Below are 26177 nucleotides of genomic sequence, written 5' to 3'. Positions count from 1 at the left end.
TAAATAATGCTGCAATAAACAGGGGTACCTGTATCCCTTTGAATTAGTGTTTTCATATTCTTTGGGTAAATACCCAGAGATGTAATTACTGGATCATAGGGTAGTTCTATTTTTAATTTTTTGAGGAACCTCCATATTGTTTTCTACAGCAGCTGCACCTATTTACATTCCCACTAACAGTGCACAAGGGTTCCTTTTTCTCCATATCCTTGCCAACAGTTGATATTTCTTGTTCTTTTCATTCTAGCTATTCTGACAGGTATAAGGTAATATCTCATTGTGGTTTTGATTTGCATTTCCCTGATGATTAGTGATGCTGAGCATCTTTCCATGTATCTGCTGGCCATCTGTATGTCTTCTTTGGAAAAATATCTGTTCAGGTCCTCTGCCCATTTTTTCAATTTAAATTTTAGGTGGTTAACATGCAGTGCACTATTGGTTTCTGGAGTAGAATTCAGTGATTCATCACTTACATACAACACCCAGTGCTCATCATAACAAGTGCCCTCCATAATACCTGTCACCCATCTAGCCCATCCCCCACCCACATCCCTCCATCAACCCTCAGCTTGTTCTGTATTGTTAAGAGTCTCTTATGGCTTGTTTCCCTCTCTCCTTTTTTTTCTTTTCCTCCTTCCCATATATTTATCTGTTTTCTTTCTTAAATTCCACATGTGAATAAGATTATATAGTATTTGTCTTTCTCTGACTTATTTCACTTAGCATACTACACTCTAGCACCATCTGTGTCATTACAAATGGCAAGATTTCCTTCTTTTTGATGGCTGAGTAATATTCCTCTGTGTGTGTGTGTGTGTGTGTGTGTGTGTGTGTGTGTGTGTGACATCTTCTTTATCCATTCATCAGTTGATGGACATTTTGGCTCTCTCCATAGTTTGGCTATTGTTGATAATGCTGCTATAAACATCATGGTGCATGTATCCCTTCAAATCTGTATTTTTGTATCCTTTGGGTAAATACCTAGAAGTGTAATTGCTGGATCATAGGGTAGTTTTATTTTTAATATTTTGAGGAACCTCCATGCTGTTCTCCAGAATGGCTGTACCAGTTTGCATTCCCACCAACAGGGAAAGAGGGTCCCCCTTTCTCTGCATCCTTGCCAATACCTGTTGCATTCGATACACCAATAACAAAGCAGCAGAAAAAGAAATCAAGGAATCAATCCCATTTGCAGTTGCATCAAAAACAATAAGATACCTAGGAATAAATCTAACTAAAGAAGTAAAAGATCTGTACTCTGAAAACTATAGAATACTTATGAAAGGAATTGAAGAGGACACAAAGAAATGGAAAAGCATTCCATGCTCATGCATTGGAAGAACATTGTCAAAATGCTTATACTACCCAAAGCAATCTACACACCTAATGGCAATCCCCATCAAAATACCACCAGCATTTTTCATAGAGCTAGAACAAACAAACCTAAAAGTTGTATGGAACCACAAAAGACCCTGAATAGCCAAAGCAATTCTGAAAAAGAAAAACAAAACTGGGGGCATCGCAATTTTGGATATCAAAGTATATTACAAAGCTGTAGTCATCAAGACAGTATGGTGCTGGCACAAAAACCCACACATAGATCAGTGGAACAGAATAGAAAACCCAGAAATGGACCCACAACTGTATGGTCAACTAATCTTTGACAAAGCAGGAAAGAATATCTGATGATAAAAAAGCCTCTTCAACAAATGGTGATGGGAAAACTGGACATGCAGAAGAATGAAACTGGACCACTTTTTAAATACCATACACAAAAATAAATTCAAAATGGATGAAAGACCTTAACGTGAGACAGGAAACCATGAAAATCCTAGAGGAGAACACAGGCAGCAACCTCTTCAACCTCGGCCATAGCAACTTACTACTAGACATGTCATCGGAGGCAAGGGAAACCAAAGGAAAAATGAACTATTGGGACTTCATCAAGATAAAAAGCTTCTGCACAGCAGAGGAAACAGTGAACAAAACTAAAAGGCAGCCTATGGAATGGGAGAAAATATTTGCAAATGACATGTCTGGTAAAGGGTATCCAAAATCTACAAAGAACTTATCAAACTCAACACCCAAAAAACAAATAACCCAGTTAAGAAATGAGCAGAAGACCTGAATAGACACTTTTCCAAAAAAGACATCCAGATGGCTAACAGACACACGAAAAGATGCTCAACAGCACTCATCATCCGGGAAATACAAATCAAAAGCATGATGAGATACCATCTCACACCTGTCAGGATGGCTAAAATTCCTTTTCATTTTTTAAGAAACAGCCATGTCCAACTGGATATTTGAAGATGACTTTGCATTAGTAAAATCCTAACGTAACTACATAAAATGGTTAATTTTACTAAAATGAGTTTTTATTAACAAATAGTCTTCCAGTAATATTTGAGAGATTTCCTGTAATAAGTGATGAAATAAACACCCATTGTTGATCCTTAAAACAAGTATGAGGACAAGATGGCGAGGTTCCCCAAGATCCCGCAGTAGGCAGTAAAACTGACCTTCAGTTGCAGGCATCAACTGCACATCTAGTTCTGCTTCTACTGCTATGTGGTATTTCTTCTGCTATTTCTAATTACTCATCCCCCTTTCCCACAAGTTATCCTTTATGGTATTAATCCAGAACCCAAGATGCCGTGAGTGTGTGCCTTGTTTTCCAGTCTTGAATTGCTCAGAGTTGTGTTTTTGGCTCCTATTTCTGAATTGCATGGGGGACGGAAAATTCTGGAAAGCCTTTATTCATCCTTTGTGTGTCTTTTAGGACTGGTTTGTGAGGCTGGATGTTGGACCACTAGCAAGGTAGGCGACACCCTCATAGGTGGGACTCCAGCTTTCCTACTGCTACAGTGTTGCCCACTCTCTTTTGATCAGTTTTGTACATTGAGTTTTGCATCCTTTGGATAAAAGAGCCTATTGCAGCAAAGTTTGAGAACCATTGCTATAGATAACTCCCCACACCATCTTGGTCAGTCCTTATTGTGTCCTTGTAACAAAGGACCTGTTTTACTCAGCATGTGTTTCCATACGCCTAGACTTTCATCCTCCTCACAGAAAGAAATATCTTCTCTAGGAGCCGACCTTTTGCTGGTATCTTGATTACCAATCTCTTACTGGTTCCTTAAGGACTTGTTCCCACAGCATTCCTCTCTGATTTCTCTAACAGATACCCTTTAGACAGGTTTTTTTTGGCCTGATTTTTGTTTTAAAGATCAGCAGATTTCACTTAATCACATAAATCATAATTTATGTCTTCTTTTGAAAATCCAAATGAGCAGGCGCCTGGGTGGCTCAGTTGGTTAAACGACTGCCTTCAGCTCAGGTCATGATCCCGAAGTCCTGGGATTGAGTCCCTCATTGAGCTTCTTGCTCAGCAGGGAATCTGCTTCTTCCTCTGACCCTACCCCCTCTTGTGCTCTCTCTCAAATAAATAAAATAAAAATCTTAAAAAAAAAAAGAAAGAAAATCCAAATGATCTGTTAACCCTGGGCCCAGCATTCCTGTAGGGCAGCAATCCGTTGGCATCGAGAACCGGTTGCCCTTTAGGTGGGGCCTGCCCTGTCAAGTTTGTCCCAGCCCGTCCCTGCTCACACAGTGCATATGCATATACTTTTATTAGGCTCTCTTCATGAACTTGAGTAACATGCTTGGCCCCAAGGACATTTCAGTTTGTGACCTCTATTATCCTTTACATCTTTCTAAGCGCATCTAGAGAGAAATTCTATTTCATTTGTGTCATTGCCAGTGAAATAGAGTTCTTCTCGTATGGTATACTTACACTTTATAAATATTCTCCATTAATTTTGCTTTTGTCTCCTAACAGAAATATACCTACAATTGTTAATACTAAAAACAGCATAAACTCAGGATGTAAGAAAACTGTACACATACAGGCTAGGAAGTGGTCACAGAATTCCAGGGATCACATGCACGCTGCCTCCCAATTACTGCCCCTTCTTTCCTCCCCTGAATTTCTTAATTTTAATTAAATTTCTAACATCTAATATTAATTACTTTTTTTTTTAGATTTTCTTTATTTATTCATGAGAGACAGAGAGAGAGAGAGAGAGAAGCAGAGGGAGAAGCAGGCTCCTATGCGGGACTCGATCCCAGGACCCTGGGATCATGACCTGAGCCGAAGGCAGACGCTTAACCATCTGAGCCACCCAGGCGCCCTATTAATTAATTTCTAATACTATCATTAATTTCGACTTCTTTGGGTTTATATACATTGCATAATACACTATGTATTCTTTTGAGTCTTGGCTTCTTCAGTTCAGCATATAATATATAGATGCAACAGCAGTATATTCACATGTGCTCCAAAGACATGCCCAGGATTGTTCCCAGTATCATTACTGATAATAGCAAAAAACTGTAGTTCATTTATTTTCATCCCTTATGAACATACTGCAATTTAATTATCTATTCCATTGTTGATGGACATTTGGGTTGTTTCCCGTTTTTGACTATTTCTTTTGTATCCGTACCTATGAGAGGACTTACGTTCTTGAGACATACTGAGAGTCTCTTTGTCACACATAAAACATTGCTGTTTCTATCAAATACATTTCTTATGATAACGTTGTAAATACAGTAGCAGACTTGGAATTAGCACCTAGACCTTAAGTCCTTCTGTGGACTGCCACATCACAAACAGAACAAAAAACACTGAAGGAGACTGCATGATAATAAAAGAGAAGAAACTCCACATATATAAATAAAGTATGCAAAATAAGTCCCAATCCAAGGCAGGGTCACACGTGGTCTAGTCAACCCCACCTTGGGGAAAAGTCTGGGGAAGAATCTGAGAAAGGCTGTACCAGAGGCAACAAAGGCATCAAGTCATAAAGGAGAGAATTTGAGGAATATATTAAAGAGCCATACGGAGCCAAAGCATTCAAGAGTATTTGTGGACACTGGTCACTATTTTACCCCCATAACTATGTTCAAACAGGTGATAGATCACACGACTGCAGTTTTAATCATCCATACCAAGGTTTTGATTTTTATTTCTTAGCTCTTGGTATGCTTTATGAATTTTAAACCTAAACATATCTATAGTTTGAAAGCGGACTATCAAACCTTTTTACTTAACTGCTTTAAAATGTTTTAACCTACAGATTTTGTAAGTCAGTTTACCCTCCGTTGGCATGGTTCCAAGTGGTGAGTGGTTACTAGTGAGGAGATGTAAAGTACATTTTAAAGATCATGTTAAGGATGATGGAGCCTAAATACGCTGCAAATTATTCATTAAATGGAAAATAAGCAGTTGTAAGATCATCCTCCACCCATTTTCTCTTAAAAGTTCATTCTTGACAACGTGAGAACAGATGTGTCTTTTTTTTATTATGTTACGTTAATCACCATACATTACATCATTAGTTTTTGATGTAGTGTTCCATGATTCATTGTTTGCATATAACACCCAGTGCTCCATGCAGAACGTGCCCTCTTTAATACCCATCACCAGGCTAACCGCTTATATAAGTTAACTTGTACCATCTTAATCAAATCATGAATTAAAATATTTTTGTTATTTCTTTGGCTTTGTCTTCTTTCCATCACCCTTTCACACTCAGTGCTAAAGCGTTATTAATTTTCTCCTGGCACAACTACCCGACGATTTCTACTAAGAAGGGCTTAATATTACTTCAGTCATCATTTTACATAGCAGCATTGCTTCTGGGACTTTTATACAATGCAGCTGCTTATGGTAGATGAAAGAAATCAAGTATTGTGGTACAGACTTTTAGGGATAATAACATATTTTTGAAAGCAAGTAAAATATCCTATGTACTAGCTCCTGATCCTGTATGAATGGAGACTCAATCCATATGAGTGGTTACTTTTTCTTGAATGAGCATTGTGGGAACATGTACTATTTCTGATCTTTTTTGTGACTGAATTTTAAGTTGTCAGATTCTTATGAATGATTTTAGGAGAAAGAAAATACTTTCAAGCCATTTTGAAGATGTTTTGAAAAATTTTAAAGAATATTTTGAGGACAAATTTTGTCTTACTAGATTTTTAAAATATTTCAGTTTATTTATTTTTAAAAGTAAGCTTTATTTTTTAGAGCAGTTTTAGGTTCACAGCAAAACTGAGTGGAAGGTAGAGAGACTATCCATATATACACAGCACCTCTTACTATCAAAATCCTGAGTGGTACCTTTGTTCCAGTGGACGAACCTATGTTGACATATGACTATGACCCCAAAATCCATAGTTCAATGTAAGTTTTTCATACTTTTGGAAGGAATAAATTTAAATCTCAAACTTTTGTTATATGTTGCCTACAAATGTTTCTCTTTGATGTCACATTTGGATTCCTTAGCTTATTCCCCTTTGACTTCTAAAAAATGGCATGGGAAGTACATTTTTTGCTTTTCTTCTTTTTATTTAAGTTTAACATTTAATATTTTCAAAAAACATATTTTGCTATATGCCTCTCTTTTCTGTCTTTATATTGTACACTGGGCATAGGCTGAAAGGGATCAGTTTAGATTTCCGGTCAGAAATGCAAACGCTCATAGAGACCAGGCAGATACGGAAATGAATCAGGTACACTGGAGTGAGGCAGGGAGTGGTGAGGTCTGGAGAACTGAAGAACCCTCCCCATGTAACGATGGCAGCTCCATCTTATTGTTACCATGTGGCAGTATAAACCCAGGGTGCTATATTTTTCAGTTATATTAAAAGAATTTAAAAAGGAAACTAACATGACTTGAATAGGACTTTGCAATTTTATATCACCTTAGCCTTGATTGGGGCCAAAGTTGAGGACCCAATAACTCATGGACCACTGTTCTCATTATTTGTTTTTATTGAGCCATTATTTCTACAAAGATTATGTGTGCTGGAGACTGCTTTAGGAGCTTTGTGGAACTCAACTCATTGAAGCATTGAACAGCTCTCTGAGATTGGTACTCCTGTTATCCCCACTTGAGAGAGGATATAAGTAAGATATAGGGGGGTAATTGTCTGTGGTAAACAGAATTCTAAGATGCTCCTGAAGATTTCTGCCTCATAGTGTACACACCCCAGATAATCCCCTCCTTTTGAGTGTAGGCAGGCCTGGTGGATATAATGGATGACATCCTTGTGATTAGATTACATTATATGGCAAAGGTGAAGTGAGTTCGCAGATATATGGTCTCATCAGTTGACTTTGAGGTAATCCAAAGGGAGATTATTTTGGTGGGCCTGACCTAATCAGGTGAGCTCTTAAAAAGCCTACTCAGGTCTTCCCTAAGGTTAGAGATTTAAAGCACCAGAAATGTTCCTCTTTTGCCCTTGAAGAAGCACACTGCTGTGTGTGGGGAGGGCCATGTGGCAGGGAATGGCAGGTGGTGTCTAGGAGAGGGGTCCCCAGTTTTACAATTGCAAGGAATAGAATCCTGTCAACAAATGGTGAGCTTGAGGGTGGAGCCTGAGCCTCAGAGGAGATCACAACCTTCAGAGACCCTGAGCAAACTACCCAGGTATACCGGGGCTGCATTCTTGACCTACAGAAACTGAGATAAGGATCCTGTGTTGTTTTAAACAGCTAAGTTCATGGTAATTTATGATGCAGCCATAGAAAACTAGTAGGGTCACATTGCCAAGGAGTGGCCGAACTAGGGTTTGGCCTCAGACAGCCCAGCTACAGAGTACACTGCCTTGTGTGATCACTCCTATCCAGAGAGCTCTTTGAACAAGTAATTGTAAAAATGTTTTTTAAAGCTTCTTTTCTGTCCTGCATTACCACAACATGTGCATTCTACTATGATCTGCTTCATAAATCCACTTATATGGGCAACTCAAATTAATTTCTTCAAGTTCTCTTTTTATCTTTTCCCCTAAATTAAAAAGCTGATAGATACACACATACACAAACACAGTTATATACATGGTTAACAATTACATATTACCTATTAAAATTTGTTTTATTAAAAAGCCAGATTTTTTTCGGTATTGTGAACTAATATTAATGTTCCCTTTCTAATCTCTTTGGTATAAAATTGTAAAGACTAATAAGCATTTTAGAATATGTAAATAAAGTATTTGCTGAACGCTCTGTGAGGTATTGTGGAAAGTTTATTTTCCTGGATTCAATTTGAAAACAATGATGGAATATTTTAGAACTTGGTCGTTTAATTAATGACATTCATCTTGAACTTTCTGACCTTCAGAATTTACAGTTTACCTTACATTTCAGAATCATGAGATGGAATTTAATCATTTTTCACTTTACCTTCATCTACTTTTAAATACGTGGGTAGCCCTCAAAGCATTGGGAACGACATGGCAGGAGTATATATAATCTACTGTGTGGGCAGTAAAAACTCTAAGGAGAACCTAATAGGCATTTATCAGGTCTTGTTGTAGGCATTAATAATTAATGGATCTGAATGATTAAGGATTAGCCACCTTCTTAAATGAGCTGGAATCCAGACCTTTTAAAAAAATGTTTAATTTAGGTCTGTGAAATAAACGGATGACATTGCTTTTATCTAGATAGCTCTGTTAAATACCGAGGCTTGTTACCAGAGCATGATGCTGTGACCAGGGATTAGTCATTAGGTGACCTGGATCCATCTTGAGTCTTCCACTGAGGATCTTTGTTACCTGAGACACCTGGTTGTTGTACTTTATTCAGGACAGGTATAGTCCTGTCTGTGACGTTGATAACATCTGCTCTATATAACTTAGCGGATTATTGTAAAGATCAAACAAGGTAATATACTTGAGACATTTTTGAGTGTAGGGGAAAGCTGAACTTTCAGTCTTTGCCCTTCCAGGTATAATAAGTGAATTGCTTTCTTGGGGCAGAATGAGAAATTTAACTGCTCTTTACCCAGGGCAGTCCACCAAATGTCTTCCACATGATCCACTACTGTTTTCCCTGTGGGCAGGCACCTTACTGAATTTTGTTCATCTTTATGCTTTTCATCATCCTGGCCTCTAATACCTGCTGATAAAGAAAACTTGCCGCTGCTGTTCCCATTTCTGATCCTAACTGACTGCCACTTCAAAAATGGTTGGAATTCATTGACATTTGCAAAATAATTTTGCTGACTCAGATATTTGAGAGAATAATAAAGGTAAGCATCTCTGTAATTTCATGGGAAATATCAGTAGCAGGATCTAGGTGATCTCCTGCCTACTCCTTTTTCTCCGTGTTATATTGCCACACATACTGTCTGTTGTGCAAGATAGCATTTCATATGCATGCTGTTCTTTTTTTTTTCTTTTTAAGATTTTATTTTTAAGTAATCTTCACACCCAACGTGGGGCTGGAACTCCCAACCCTGAGACCAAGAGTCGCATGCTCCACCGACCAAGCCAGCCAGGTGCCCCTACACATGGTATTCTTATAAATACATTGCACTGCTACATATCATATACGTGACATAATCACACATAAGGATATCGTCTCATGTGTTGTTTTAGTCTTCCTAAGGAAGACGTAGAAGCTTCTTTGCTGCTTTTCTTTTCTTCCAAGTTGGGTGTTGTTTGTTTGTTTGAGAAAGAGAGAAGGAGAGCAAGCGGGGAGGGTCAGAAGGAGAGGAAAGAGAGAGAATCTTAAGCAGGCTCCATGCTCAGCACAGAGCCGTGGGAGGAGGGGGGAGCTCAGTCTCACAACCTGACCTGAGCTGAAATCAAGAGTCTGATGCGTAACTGACTGAGCCACCAGGTGCCCCATTAACAAGTTTTTACTTAAATTCCATTTAGTTAACATACAGTGTAATATTAGTTTCAGGTATACAATGTAGTGATTGCACACTTAACGTACAACACCCATTGCCTTTTTTTTTTTTTTTAAGATTTTATTTTATTTGACAGAGAGATAAGAGAGCACAAGTAAGCAGAGAGGCAGGCAGAGAGGGAGAAGCAGGCTCTCTGCTGAGCAGGGAGCCTGACGCGGGACTTGATCCCACGACCCCAGGATCATGACCTGAGCCGAAGGCAGCTGCTTAACCGACTGAGCCACCCAGGCGCCCCTGCCCTTTTTTTTTTAATAAATCTTTCTGTAGTGAAGTACTTTTCCTGACTTCCCAATGAAATGTGATGCACTTTCATAGCTCTTAATTCTTGTTTGCTTGTGGCATTTGATAATGAGGAATAGGAGCAGATAAAAGTGAGAAAAAGACATTGGCCCTTACTTTTCCAGGTAACTTTTCAAACAAAATTAAAAAAAAATAAAAGTCCTTTAAAAAAATATACATACATACAGAATTTTAAAAGGTAAAAGGATATGTTACTGCAGAAGAATATTGGCTGAGAAACCAGTTAAGTGACCACCAGAAGTTGGCTGACAAATCCCGGGGGGGGGGGCAGAGAGAGAGCCCAAGTGCTTATGTGTTCAAGACTGAACACTTAAATTCCACACTGTTCAGTTCAAAAGGGAACTCCTAGAAAACTAACCAAGATTTATGAACTGGCACATAAATTTGCAGGCCCTGAAACCGGCGTTTGTTGGGAGACTCAAGAGCGAATATGCCTTCTAAGGGAAAACTTGCCTGAACTCAAGTTGAGTAGGATGATAAACAAAATTGAATGCCCAGATTTTTTTTTTTTTTAAAGAAGTATAATGGTGGTGCAGGCTATAATACTTACCAATATAACAGCTCCCTGTTGGCAGATGTATAAAGGGAGCCAAAATAAAACCAGAGTCTCCCTTCATGAGCATGCCATCTATTGCCAGAGAGTATGTGTGGTCAGGGGTGGCAAGTGAAGAGAGTCTGGCATGTTTATTTCCATGCTGGGGGCAGCCTTATGGGGAGACCTAACCATTTGATGCCTTTGGCCAATTCCGCAGCCTGTGCTTGGATGAACATTTGCAAGACCTGCCTCAGTGACTCTCATATTTCTGCTATCCAGGTCTCTCCAGCAACTCCTCTAGCTTCTGATGAACACTTTGTTTCTTTATATATTTGACTCTATGCAGCCTGGGTCTCTTGATAGTTCTTGTAGACCTGGGAGCCAATCTTGACCTAAGGAAGTACTCTTTTTCTTTTAAAATGACAAAAGTAGTACTTACTTTCTGAAATTAATCAACTAATTAATTCAAACTGTATAGAATTATAAAGAGTGAAAGTTGATTCCCTTTTTCTCCTGTACTCAATCTATAAATTTATACACACATACCCTTTGATCTGACTATTCTACTTTTAGAAGTTTATTCTATAGAAAAACTCAGGTAACTGCACAGAGGTTTATATACAGGATATTCACGGTTTTGCTTATGGAAGTGAAAAATGAGAAATTATCTGAATGTCTGGCAGTGGCTCCCTATTCCAGTGTCCTCTTTGCTAGACAGGGCCCAAGCCTCACTGGAGATAGAGCTAGATTACTCTGTGTCACCAGATCAGCTCATACACAGCGCAGTGAGAACATGAGCTTCTGCCTCTTCTTGGTCCGTGATTCCTTCCAAACCTTGGTATGGATGATTGAAACTGCAGCCATGGGGGGGCCTGGGTGGCTCAGTCTGTTAAGCGTTTGCCTTCGGCCCAGGTCATGATCCTGGAGTCCTGGGATCGAGCCCCATATCAGGCTCCCTGCTCAGCGGGGACTCGGCTTCTCCCTCTCCCCCTCCCTCTGCTCCTCCTCCTGCTTGTGCTCTCTCACTCGCTCACTTTCTTTCTTTCTTTCTTTCAAATAAAATCTTTTTTTTAAGATTTTATTTATTTATTTGATAGAGACAGCAAGAGAGAGCACAAGCAGGGGGAGAGGCAAAGGGAGAGGGAGAAGCAGACTCCCCGCCGAGCAGGGAGCCCGATGTGGGGCTCGATCCCAGGACCCTGGGATCATGACCTGAGCCGAAGGCAGACGCTTAACCAACTGAGCCACCCAGATGCCCCAAATAAATAAACTCTTTAAAAATAAAATAAATCTGCAGTCGTGTGATCTATCACCTGTTTGAACATAGTTATGGGGGTAAAATAGTGACCAGTGTCCACAAATACTCTTGAATGCTTTGGCTCCGTATGGCTCTTTAATATATTCCTCAAATTCTCTCCTTTATGACTTGATGCCTTTGTTGCCTCTGGTACAGCCTTTCTCAGATTCTTCCCCAGACTTTTCCCCAAGGTGAGCTTGACTAGACCACGTGTGACCCTGCCTTGGATTGGGACTTACTTTGCATACTTTATTTATATATGTGAGGTTTCTTCTCTTTTATTGTCTTTGGCATGGGGAAGGTCCTGGAAAAGGGGGACTATATGGGGAGCCTCGCCTTAGTTGCACCCAAAACTCTTTTTGGTCAAACTGCTTTTGGCATTGGTGGTAACACGTAAACATTCCGTAGTTTCTCCATCTTTATTTTGTCTTTTTCATTGTTTTTTTTTTTTTAATAAGGTCTTGGTGACCTATAAAAGTTCCCCTGAATTCATTGGCATTCTGGTTTTTTTTAACTTGCCATGATACATTCCCCATCTCCAGTATAATGAATTCTTCCTTTGATCTGTGCCTGTTCATAATGTTTTGAATGATTGGTTAAATAAATTATGGACCAGCTATTTTGTGTAATTAAAAAGTCTATCCATATGGGGGCACCTGGGTGACTTAGTTGGTTAAGTGTCTGCCTTCAGCCCAAGTCATGGTCCCGGAGTCCCAGGATTGAGCCCCACATTGGGCTCCCTGCTCAGTGGGGAGTCTGCTTCTCCCTCTCCCTCTGCTCCTCCCCAGTGCTCGTGTTCTCCCTCTCTTTCACCTCTCTCTCTCCCTCTCACTGTCTCTCTCTCTCAAATAAATAAATAAATAAATAAATAAATAAATAAATAAATCTTTTTAAAATGTCTATATGTATTGACATGGAAGGCCATCTTTATTGGAAAAAAAAGGCAAGTTACAGAGTAGATATTTAGAGAAAGTCTGGTTTTACTTACCCCACGTACCACAAATGCTAACTAAACTCATGAGCCAACTTTGTATGTATATAACATATGTAAATATGTATCAAAAAAGGTCTGGAAGGTTATAGCCCAGACCATTCACAGTGGTTATTTCTGGGGTGTAGTTAAACCAAAAATTTTTACTCTTTTGTGGGTCATGGACCTTTTTGTGAATCGAAATGATAAAAAACTTATCCCTATAAAAAAATATATATGTACAGTTGGCCCATGAACAATGTGGGGCCTAGGGGTGCTGACCCCCCACACAGTCAAAGATTCATGTGTAACTTTTTTGACTCCTCAAAAACTTAATTACTAATAACCTGTTGACTGGAAGCCTTCCCGATAACATAAATGGTCAATTAACACAGTTTGTGTTTTATATTATATACTCTTTCTTATAATAAAGTAAGCTAGAGAAAAGAAGATGCTATTAAGAAAGTCCTAAGGAAGAGAGGTTACATTTACAGTACTGTATTATAAAAAATCCACGTATAAGTGGACCCGTGCTGTCCGACCTGTGTTGTTCAAGAGTCAATTTATATGCAGAATATTTGCCTGCAATTTTAGGGAATTCAGGGACTCCTCTGATAACTGCTTTTATTTTTTTTCTTCAGAGTTTAGGACTTTTAATTTGTCCCAAAGTTGCTGAATGAAACAAAAATCATGATAAAACATTCTGCTTTCCTTTACACCCCCCAACGCAAAAAAACAAAAACAAAACTATTTGTAGGGAAAAAATGGTTTTGTACATGGGAAGAAACAATATAAATTCCCAAAACTTACAGATAAGGATTAGCTCTATCACTCATCTCTTTAAAAAGTTTATATGAATATCCAGTCAAAACCAACAGGGTATCTCCCTTGAAATGTTATCTATATGGATTTCCAAGTAGACCACGGGACTGTACTGTCTTGGAATGTCCTCAGAAGGCTCTGCCATTGATCAGCTAATGTGTATTGGCATTATGGCCTAGTATCAATCTTGGATCCTCTGTTTTTAAGTACTGAGGAAAGTTTTGCCTTCATTCTGATATCTCTTGGGCTTCTACTACAAGACTTTGAGGCAACTGTATGGGTGATGGAAATGACACTGCATCTGTTGGCTAGAGAGAAATTTGTTAATATAAAAGAAAGTTTAGCTTATACTTCCTTAAACTATTTTAAAGGCCCATACTATCCAAATCATTCTCCTAAATTCTAAGAAGGCAGTTTTATTGTATATTAAGATAAATGGGACTAACTAATGTATTTTAAGGCCATATATAAACATTTTTATATATTATAGGCATCATATATATATATATATATATACACACATACACACACACATATATATACACATACACACAAACATACACACACTTCATAGTAAATTGGGTCCTCAAGACAATCAGTATTTGGGAGCACAGTTTTACTATTTTAAATTATAGAGGCTAGTGGTATTGTATGTTTGTGTATTTATGGTATATTATTAGGCTTAGCTATGATTGATTTTAGTAACAAATTCCAATTATAAAATTGTTTCTGTGGGCAGATAGGATTTACTTTTCAATATCTGATTGGCACACTTTCCGGAAATGCTCTGGGCAAAGTATAGAGTTGCTTATGTATGTTAAGCATGAAAATAAAGTAACCAAGAGCTTGTTTTGCCCCTACAAAACTCAAGTATTTATTTACATTTTTATCCACCAAGTGAAGGCCACAAAGCTATCCCTTCCAAAACTAAAGCCTAACTTACAGTATTTTATCAGTCTTTACTATGTAGTATGTATCAAAGACATTTGTGTATTTAGGATGTAAGATGATTTACAATGTTCTGAACTCTGGAGGAGACCCCCAAGGCCTAACTACTGCATCTTTGGCTCCTTTGTAAAAGCATCTCGGGTGAGGTCTCTTGGTTGGCAACTAGCTGCTCTGTGGGACAGTCCCTAGTATGTGCTTGTGTTGAGCCTGTGACACTGCCACAGGTTAAGTGGTTGCTAAGTCTTATGGTCCTTCCTGGGAGCAGGAACACCCCAACTGCAATGAGCAAACTCAGCACACACATCTTAGTTCTAGATATGTTTTCTAATAAAGGATCCAGGGATCCTTGGAGAAATGGCTAGTTCAGGGCTGGGGCTGGGAGAATAAAAGATGAGTCTGGAAAGCCCTTACGATTATACTTATCTTGATGAGCACTGAGAAATACATAGAATTGTTGAGTCATTATGTTGTACACCTGAAACTAATATAACACTGTAGTTAATTATACTCATAAAAAAAGAAAAAAACGGGATTTTATATAGTCTCAAAGTATCTCCCTACAGATTACCAAAATATTTGTTGATTACAAAGGGAAAAATAGTAACTTTACAGGGGAGGAGACTGGCCAACACCACCTTAATAAGAGATCAAAGTTATCCTCAGTCAGTAGTGGGACAATTGAAACTGTGTGCCACCTGGTAGGATGCAGTGAGAAACACAACTTCACTTCTATGATAGTCCATCCAAGGATGCAGTGAGAAACACAACTTCACTTCTATGATAGTCCATCCAACGACACATCACCTAAATCTGATCGTGAGATCAACACACACACACACACACACCCACACACACACACACACACACACACACCCCAAGTTGAGGGATACTCTACAAAGTAGTTGGCCTGATGCTGGAGTCCTGGGATCTGGAGCCTGATCGGGCTCCCTGCTCAGCGGGGTTCTCCCTCTCCTGCTTCCCCCTCTTGTGCTCTCTCTCTCTCACTCTCTCTCTCAAATAAATAAATAATCTTTAAAAAAAAAATAAAGTCATAAAGATCAAGAGAAGGCTGAGAAGCTGTTCCAGATTGGAAGAGGCGAAACAAGACATGGCAGCTAAATGTGTAGGGTGATTCTGATTTGGATCCTTTCTCCATAAAGGACATTGTTGCGGCAGTTGGTGAAACTTGATCAGGCTCTGAGGACTAGAGGCAGTAATGCATCAATGTTAATTTCCTGATTTTGATGGCTATCTGATTTTGGAGACTATAGGAAATACATACTGAAGCAACATTCATAAACTTTTTAGTCTCAGGACCCCTTTACAACTCTTAAAATTATTGAGGACCTCAAAGAGCTTTGGTTTATGTGTGATACAGCTGTGAACGTGAATTATCTTAGGTATTCAAACTGACTAATGAAAAAAATTATTTAATTCATGTAAGAGTAACAGTAAATCCATTACATGTTTATATAACATTTTTTAGCAGGAAGAACAGCTATAGGTTCTGAAACAAAACAAAACTCAGTCACAAGAGTGGCGTTTTACATTTATGCAAATCTATTTAATATCTGGCATGGTAGAAGACAGTTACATTTGCATATCTGCTTCTGCATTTAGTCCGCTGCAGTGTTATTTTGGTTGAAGTAGAAGAAAATCTGGCTTTACATGGTAATGTAGTTGGAAAATAGGAAGTGATTTGAATAGCCTCTTCAGGTAATTGTGGATATTCTTCTTTGATACTACATCAAAACTCCATAAGTGGAGGTTTCTTAAAAGTTAGTTGAAGTATGGAATCTGAAAATGTATCAATGGATTTTCATACTCAGTTACATTAAAATCCATTTGTCTACCTCACGCTTTGCATAGGTTTTTTATGCGCATAGGTTTTTTATGCGTTATGATTTTGTATCTGTGTGCATTGGCCATCAGACAGTATTGGTTCCTGAGTTTTGCAGATCTCACATGTGTTGACACAGCACCCAAAAAAATCACATTTATTAATATCACTCCCAATCTTATCAGAAAAATCTTTTCTCTCAAGCACATGAAGGTAGCTACAAGTTTTCCAAACTTCTGATTTTTCCTTTAAAAGCTCAAATTTTCTCATGGACAATAAATGCTGTTGGTTGTTTTTCTTAAAGTGAGAGACTCACTTCATTTTTAAAAATATGTCTGCTAAATCTAAAGAAGCATGGTTTTTCTGTCCATTGTTCTTTCAAGTAAAATGGCGCAGTATGAGAACAGGGCCTAACTCCGCTTACACGACTCATTTTCACAGATGCTTCTCCTCAGGACACTCGTCCTATTAGGTGCACAGGAAAAGTGCTTTATGCATACTTCCTATTTTGTCACACAGCACATTAAAAAGATGTGTCCTCAAGGGTAGAGATTAATAGAATTAATGATTTTACTGCTTCTTCAAGGGACATTCTTAAACAAAACTGACTTTCTTTTTTACTGCAAATCTGTGAAGGATATAGTTAGGTGCTGCTGCTTTAATTCATGTTAAGGTTTTACCCACATTGCTTTTGTGCCATCAGCGCAAGTGCCAACACACTGAAGGATGCACATAATGAACGTTGGAGTATTTTTGACTCTGGGTGACCCTCAAAGCCATGGAGCACGCTTTGAGAACCACTACTTTGAAGTATTTATGGATGATGGATGACATCTTGTCAGCAACTGAATCTGACATGGTTCCAGAAAAAAGTTCCTTGTAGAGTATTTGAAGTTTTTCTTTGCTTGAGATTATTTCACAATTAAAAAACAAACAAATAAATAATGGCCTTTTAAATGTTGATAACTGAAATTTATGGGAATAATCAGTTGCAAGTTTCAGCAATATATCAGTAAGTTCTTGTACAGATTAAATGATGTAATGTCACTTGGTAGAGTTCTTGGCATCTAGCTGTGTTCAATGGATAACTATAATAGTTACTACTCCTGTTCAGTTGGTAGAATATTAACCGTAACCCTATGCATTTTTTTTATATGGTACCTCTGGGTTCTTCAGGGCATCTTAGAATCAGGATGATTTGCATCAAGTTCTTATCCTTAGTTCTAAGAGTACAGGAGAAAGAGACTCTAAATCAGGCATTTTTTGCTTTTATTTTGGTTTGATATCTGAAAACTATGCTCTTTTAACAATTTAAATGAAGAGGAGTTTTTTTTGTGTGTGTTGAACAGAAAGATGGTTCTACTCTTGGCAAAATGTTGTTAAACTATATTTATCTTCAAAGTGTTAATTGTCATAAAGTAAATATTCATTTCAATAGCTGATACTTTAAATTTTATGGTAATTTTTTCAAAGTTCCTCTTTTTCTTTTTTTTTAAGAAATAAAAGCAACCGTTACGCTTCCTTTTTCTAAATACCAAAATGAGAGACCCAGATCTTGAAAAGAATACTTTTTTCCTGTGGCAGGATTTCACAAAACCACAACAGAATCTTGTGAGAACAAAGTGACAGGTTAAAATAAAAAGTGGTTGCTTAAAAAGAAAAAAAGTAGCTCAATCAGAATTTTTAGAAGGTACCGTGTGGTATTTGACTTCTAATTAGTTATCTTTCTTTTTGAAATATGAAGGGAGGAATATACAGAGGGTTACAAAAAATATATCTTTTGCTTGCCAACTTGGTTTTTAGTTCATGGTAATCCTGTGTGTACTCTGGCCCAAATCTCATTGGTAGTAATTTCATTTTTTAAGCCAACAAAGAGAGAAGTAAGCTACCTCAAGAAAAAACTCGCTTTACTAAAAAATAACATTTTTTTATGATTTTAAAAAACGCTGAGACATGATTACAGGAACATTGCCTCAGATGCAAAACTATGAAGACTCTTGTAGCTCTAAGGTATGATAGTTTATTAACCAGATTTTAAACCAAATGGAGAAAACCATTGTGTCCTCTCACCCTAAAGCTGTGTGTCTAATCAGACTCTAACTCAGAAGTCTCTCCCAGCCAGCCTGCTTCTCTCCTTAGGGCCCTCCTTTCTCATGGGACTAAAGTAGCAGCTGCTGGGTTCTTTCCTTGTTGCCCACCACTTTTTATAACAGGCTGTGTGTCCTCTCCTCTGCCACCAGCATTTGCTTCCTAAAGTACGTGTGATCTTGTCGCTTTCCAGTTTAATAGCCTCATTGCCTCATTATAGGGTTGCCTTCATAGGTGTGTGGCCTCTGCATTCCTGTTTAAAAGGGCCCATACTTGGTTTAATGCTCTGCTGTGGCCATCTTGAAATTCTTAATAATTTTTGAACAAGGGGCCCCACATTTTTATTTTGTTTGCTTCAGGCCCCGCAAATTATGTCACTGATCCTGTTTGTTATCTTGGCACATAAAACCTCTATCTGCTTCCTGCTACAGAATATTTTCTGTCTTCTCCTCCCTGTGCGCTATATACTCCATCCACAGGGATTCTTAGAACATGCTTTTCCTTTCCCCCACTTTCTGCCTCTGCCTACTTCTCCCCCTTCTCTGCATGGCCAATTCCTACACAAGGACTCAACGCAAATGTCACCTTCTATTTAAAATCCTACTGTGCAAGAGTGAGTTGCTCTCTCTTTGCACTCTTTGTTCATATTAATGAGCAACAGTTGGGTTCATGCATATCTCCTTCACCAAAATATGACCTATTTGAGAGTATCTGCTATTCTACTCAGGGTAAAATCTGACAAGAGGGTGTACTTCTTGAATTTACTTAGTCAAAACATATATATTGAGCTCCTATGGTGAATCAGGCTCTGAGTGTGTGGTGGCAAAGAAAAACCCAGACATGGACACTCCTCTCATAGCTGACAATTTAGAGAGTGAGACGTTTTGTCTGGTTGCCAATGCCTGTGCCCCTGAATAAATGAATGAGCGTATGCCAAGGTTTTTGGGTCTTAGTTGAAGATGGGAAATCTGCCTTCGTGACTAGTGGTGCTGGCGGAATAAGCACAGACAATCTTGCATTTGGAAGCTGTCCTCATTCATTTTGTGACATTAAAGAGAAGCCTAGATTGTCAGCAGAGTTCTTGGGTTCTTTCATCAAATCGGAGACACCAGTGATCATGAAACAATGAGGCAGCTTATAAGCATTAAGAAAGAAGAATCAGGGCGCCTGGGTGGCTCAGTCATTAAGCGTCTGCCTTCAGCTCAGGTCATGATCCCAGGGTCCTGGGATCAAGTCCCGCATCGGGCTCCCTGCTCAGCAGGAAGCCTGCTTCTCCCTCTCCCACTCCCCCTGCTTGTGTTCCCTCTCTCGCTATCTCTCTCTCTCTGTTGAAAAATAAATAAAATCTTTAAAAAAAAAAAAAAAAGAAAGAAGAATCACCAGTTAAACTGGCATGCCATCAATTGTATGGCATCCTGATTTCAGAGACCAAAAAAGTGAGTAAAAACGTGCCTTTTGGATCTGATAAAACAGAGTAATTCAAAGGTTAATTACAGGCAGACTGAGTCAAAGAAATACCTGGACATGAAAGGCGTTGCTAAGAATAGCATGTCATGACCATTGATTCCATGAATAATATAGTAATAATATAGCACTTTTTAAAGTAGAGCTGGATGTGCATATTCAGTTTGAAAATAGATATGCAGCTGATGCTAAGAGGAAAGAATGAACGATACAGAAAATATGTATGGTAGCCTGTGCTGTTTCGGAAGAAAACAACTCTCCGTGATCTGGTCATCTTTGTGGAAGCTGGGCAGATCTACGTAAAGCAAACATTTGCGTAAGACTTGACAGTTCCCTACAATACATTCTCATGTACTCACAAGAACTCTGCAGGGTGGGTATTATTTCTTGTAGTAAGGGGATTCCTGCAGGTGAAAAGGCTTGAGTGAAGGGCCCTCAGCCAACAAGTGGATGAGTTAGCAGCCAAGTCCAGGGCTTCTAACTGCATCCCACGCTTTTTTGAACAAACTCTATTTTGGTCAGCTCGGGGTGCTGTAATAAAACTTCACGGTCTGCGTATCTTAAAGAATACACATTTATTTCTCACAGTTCTAGAGGCTGGGAAGTCCAAAATCGAGGTCCTGGCAGATTAAGTTCCTGGTGAGGGTCCCCGTTAGATGGCCGCCTTCTTACTGATGAGAAGGTGACCTTTCCTTGGTGCGTGCATGTGGGGAGAGAGCTCTGTCTTCCTCTTCTCAGGATAACACTCATTCCATCAGGAGAACCTCACCCTCATAACCTCATCTAAACCTAGTTACCTCCTAAAGGTCCCACCTCCAGATACCATCGCATGGGGGGGGTAGGGCTTCAACACATGAATTTGGGGGGACACAAACACTCCACTTACATTGTATTAATGACATCATCTTGGAATCTTTACTAATGTTAGGAATACTTTTTGCATTTTTCTCACCTCAGAACATAAAATTCAGATGTTTCCATTAGCAGGCCTTTTGTTTTGTTTTGTTTTTTTCCTAAGTGTGGAAAATAAACATCCTTATTCCTTATTTGGAAATTTTTTCAAAGGTGCCTTGCCCACCTAAACCCAGTGTCGAACTCAGGGCTTTCAAAAGAATGGAACCTATTCATGTGCTCTCAGTAGAACAGATTTGCATCGTATATGGTTTTTATTTATTTCAGTTGGTTGTTCTAGTTAAATAGCCCGTAATGAATAAAATATAATAACCTTGGCTTAAAATAAAGAAATACTTGGTTTGGGATGGAATCCTGGTGATGCTATGATGGATTTTTTTTATTTGACTGAAAGTGGATCTCTTCATATGAGATTAAAATGATCATGAGAGTGTTTTCAAGGGCAATGAAAAAAAGAAATGGACCATTATTTGTGTAGCATCTCTGATAATTATAATCAAATGGGTCTTTAAAAATGGAGTCAGATGAATTATTTCCTTCTAGGGCACAATCACCCGTTTCTGCATAGCTACACAAAAGAGGCTTTCTCTGTGGGGAGATATCTCACCCTGAGGGGTAGGGGAGGAGGGAGATGGTAAGGCCTGGGGGCAAAAAGAAGGAAAATAGCAAAAGGAGGGAAGTAGAGGGAATTTAGTTAGGGGACATTTTGTTCTTTGTTTTCCTCCTAAAATTAGAAAAAGTACAAAAGACTCATTCTGCTTTTTACATCTCTAAATACTCTAAAACATTTTATGTGAAAACGGAGGGGTTTTTAAAACCATGCAATATATTTTTATGGTTCTAAATTACATTTAATGAATTTAGATTTAAGAAGCTAAAATTGGTAAGTGTTGAATATAGTACTATTTCCCCCAAGAGTCGCTCCTCTCCCCTAATTATCTTCTTCAGGACTGGGGATAGGGAGAGTGGTCCATGACTAAAATATCTCCAGCCTTCATCTCTGTGCCCTGAGTTAAGCTCCTAGAGTACTTTATTCATGAGACTGGATCGTTGCCTACAACTCTCAAATGTTTCTGCCTCTATGAGAATGATAGTCCAACTCATGCAGGACAAATGGAAGGACTGAGTTTTTCTTAATTTATCTTAATGCTTTAAAATGCCTAACAGTAAGCACTTTATGTTGTTATGCCTCATAGTGGACATCTCTTACCAGCGTATAGTTTTATTTCTACAGGGAAGAGTTTCAGAAGTTACTGAGAAAGTGATTTTAATAAATGGGCTGTGTCAGCCTTGATGTATTTACTCACTCGGCAGACATTTGAGTGACCTCTGTTATATGCCAGGCATTGTGGTGGTTGCTGGATATACAAAGATGACAGAGAACGATCTGTGTTTGTTAGGAAATAGACTGTTTGCATAGCATATTACGGTGCTTACTAAAGTTATGTAGAAGGTCTCTAGGAACATAGCCGAGAGAGTAAGTAAGTAGTTTTACCTTGGAGGAAATGGGAATCCTGAAAAGACAGTCCACAGGGCTGGTGACATAACTTGAATCTTAAATGATGAAATTCACAATATGGAAAAGATGGGGAAGGGTGAAATATAATAAGAATTTCATAATGGATAGTACCTGAAACTTAGGGGGAAAACTGATCATTTATTTGGAGCAGATGTAGGGACAAATGAGAATTAATATATTATTTTTGGTTTTATTAATAAAAAATTTTAAATAATACATGAGTTTATGTAGATTAGATTTCTTTTCTTGCATTCTCAGGCCCCCTTTCCCCAGGCACACAGAGGAAAAATGAGGAGTCTTTCTAAGACCTATACAATTATTCTTAGGGAAAGACTGATAAATTTGAGAGATGTCAATTTGTTGAGCAAAATAAAAATAATGATGGCCAGACCTAGAAGTATGTTAAACATAAGGCTGTTCTGAATATGTTTCATGACCTTTCTAGGCATGAACCTAAAGATGTGTTAGTTTAAATATTGAGAGGTGTTTGCAGCATCTTGAGCCTACTTATAAGTACAGTTTCTTCTCTGTCCTTTCCAGACTTAACCTTGAACTAATTTACAATCCTGAGTAAAAATCAGCCATGTGACTGGAGGAACAGGGCACCCATGCTTGGAAGTGCTGGAATGCTTGAGGCTGTGAGGATGTTCAGTATTCTATAGCTCTATAGTTTTAAATAATATTTCTCTTATTCTACCATTGTAGTTGGGTAGCTTTCAGTGGACTGGTAGCTAAAAATGGAATAATGGTATCATCCCAGTTATTTCTTAGCTTCATTCTCCATAAGCCAGAGCTGATTTTCTGCCTCCATTTCTGGTGAGTTGACTGCCTTGAACAGCCCATACCACTCATCAGATTTTGCTTCTTAGGTTTTGGTCTTTGCCACTAGGCTAAGAAACAGTGGGCCAAGACCATCTCAGAATCACTTCAATCTGAAAAAAGTGAGGAGGGCATGATTGTATTTGGCCACAATTTTAAGTAGCAGGATGCCAGCCTGTCCAATTTCAAATACCAAGTGGTTTGACAGTAGGAATATCTTTGCATAACAGTGTGTAGTATTCTAATAATGGCATTCTTTAGTTCTTTAAGAATTTACAACCACAAGATTTTATTGTGAGACATTAAGTAAATGGAGAGCCTGGAGGGAATGCCACATTGTCATCCTTCATAAAGTACAAAAGCCCTGAATGTGTTCGGGGGACATTCTGAGTTTAAAGAATTGCTCAAGGAGCACCCTGGTGGCTCAGTTGTTAAGCATCAGACTCTTGATTTCAGCTCAGGTCGTGATATCAGGGTCCTGGGATCGAGCCCTGTGACAGGCTCTGTGCTCAGCACGGAGTCTGCTTGTCCCTCTCCCTCTGCTCCTCCCCCCCCACCCCCATCACATGCGCACATGCGCTCTCTCTCTCTCAAATAAATAAATAAAATCTTAGAAAAAGAGAGAGAATTGCTTAGGGCCTATGTGGCTAGAGCCGGGGACAGTGGGGAGAGTAGGGAGGTGGAGGTCAGTTCAGAGCGGTATTAGGCCATTGCTGCAGACTGTGACGCTTACCGTAAGCCAGCTGGAGCTCTGGAAGTGTGTGGGGGGTGGGGGACGTGATCAGACAGCCCTACATTGCAGAAGCAGCAGCTCATGATGGAGGCAGTGGAGAAAAGGTAGAACAGCAATGTTAACTGCACTAGGACATGATTCAGGGTAATCCAGGTGCAAGTTCAAAATTGGATTTATCTTGAAAAGCTTGCATCAGAAGCCATTTTGCTTATCCTAATGTGAGTACAAAGAAAAGCTTACTTGAGGGTTCTTATTAACTAAAATAACATTCTTTCCAAAAGGGTCTCTGAATATGTTTAGCAGCCTATCTATACAAGACTCTACATTATAAGTATATTCCCCAAATCCTGTGAGACTTAAAAGAGTAAATTTGATTCAGGAGTTGTGAGGTGGCTTTTATTACTAGAGAGATTTTTCTTAAATGTCAGTATATAGCACTAGTGTGGAAACATGCTTTGTTTTTCTCAAAATAAATAGATAAATTTATCTCATTTCATTCCTGAATGAAGTTTTACATTTAATAAAAGGTACCCTTCAGCATTTTGATTTGGGTCTTTTTTTTTTCTTGTAAATCTGTGGGTGATGTTCTCTAATAAGGGCAGTGTTCTCTACTTACTGGTGGTAAATCCTGGAAGCATTTATAATAAGACCTGTTGGATGCGCTGTTGTGAAGTGACACCTTGGTCTGTGGCTCTCCATTACATGAACACATACAGTAACTCATTGACACTGGAATATAAGTGTGCCTTTAACAACCAGATACGGTATTTTCTTTTCTTTTTTTTTTAAGGATTTTATTTATCTGAGAGTGAGTGAGAGAGAGAGAGAGAGAGAGAGAGAGAAGGAGCAGAAGGAGAGGGAGAAGCAGACTCCCTGCTGAGTGGGAAGTCCGATGTGGGGCTCAATCCCCAGACGCTGGGATCATGACCTGAGCCGAAGGCAGACGCTTAACTGACTGAGCCACCCAGGTGCCCCAACACCAGATAGGTATTTTCTAGGTCACATGTTCTCCTCTCCAGTTTATTCATGGATTCCTACCTCAGGTCAATACTTTTCACTGAAACTAAGAAACAGATCTCTTGTGAACCAGCTCTTCATTCGTAGGCAGAACTCCTTTTAGATCAAGAATGGCAATGTCCTTTGTGGATTAATGTTGTAGACTCTGTGATGAGCCAACATTGACTTCAAATGAAGAAAAATTTATTTTTTTGGAAGCAGGATTTTAAATGAATTCTTTTGAATTCTTATCAAGTTCCAAAGAGTAAACATTCTTAGCCACCTGAACTGCACTAAGTGAAGTGAGAGCGGGGTTAGTGGAGGAGAGAGGAGACTTAACATTTATGGAGTGCCTTCTGTATACCACTAGATACCACTTGAGCCTCGAATCATAGGTTGGATAGCATTACTTTCATTATCAGGAGAGGATGCTGAGGCTCGTGGAAGATACGTGACTTGCTCAAAGTCATTTAGCAAATAGGTAAAATTAAAATTGGTACCTGTGTCTGGGGGACCTCACAGTCCATGCCTTCTCAAATGGACTCACGAGGGAGGGCGGAAGTGAACACTCTACATTACCTCAGTAAGTTCGGTTTCTCCAGAGTCCCATTTCTCATTGTGTGATTTCCATTAGCTCTGTGTGTACTTCCATTGTCCTGAGCAAAGTAGAACACCGAGGACTGTCTTCTGTCATTTTGTAGCTCTGTCACTGTGCATTTTGTGTGGGTTTTTTAATGTGGTGACCATTAACTGTTAACCAAGGCCCTAAATTGCACGACGATCATACTCATTTTACTTCCATTTTAATAAGATGGACTTTTATATACACCCTTTAAAACATTTTGCAACATAAAGACTTGTTTATGAAATTATGAAGCATCAGTTTGCAATTAAAATAAAAAAACTGATATTTAAAGAGTATATAACATTATGATACGAATCATGTTTTACTATTTGTACCTAAGAGTCTAAAAAGGAGTCATTATTGATTTATAGAAGGAGAACTGATTAAGGAACAGTCAGCCAGCTCTGTAGCAACATTGGAGTTTTTATTGCAGAATTATTGTGTTGACTCTGTATCATCTCTTAGATGGTCTCATGATTGCTAACATGATTCTGGTCTAAATTTCGTATCATATTGGGGCGGGGGGAAGAGTTTGAAAA

At 38.8% G+C, this 26177-nt stretch overlaps 1 protein-coding gene across 1 annotated transcript in view; it reads left to right on the top strand.

Annotated features, from left to right (window-relative positions):
- HSD17B12 (hydroxysteroid 17-beta dehydrogenase 12) overlaps positions 1-26177 on the top strand; it is a 171573-nt gene that overhangs the window by 86572 nt on the left and 58824 nt on the right. The gene's annotated exons all lie outside the window — the stretch shown is intronic.

Source organism: Callorhinus ursinus, unplaced genomic scaffold (genome assembly GCF_003265705.2).
Source record: "Callorhinus ursinus isolate GAN/ISIS: 27379988/994484 unplaced genomic scaffold, GSC_fseal_2.0 scaffold21, whole genome shotgun sequence".
Taxonomy (NCBI): domain Eukaryota; kingdom Metazoa; phylum Chordata; class Mammalia; order Carnivora; family Otariidae; genus Callorhinus; species Callorhinus ursinus.
The sequence above is the reverse complement of the archived record's forward strand: the minus strand, read 5'-3'. Positions and strand labels throughout refer to the sequence as shown.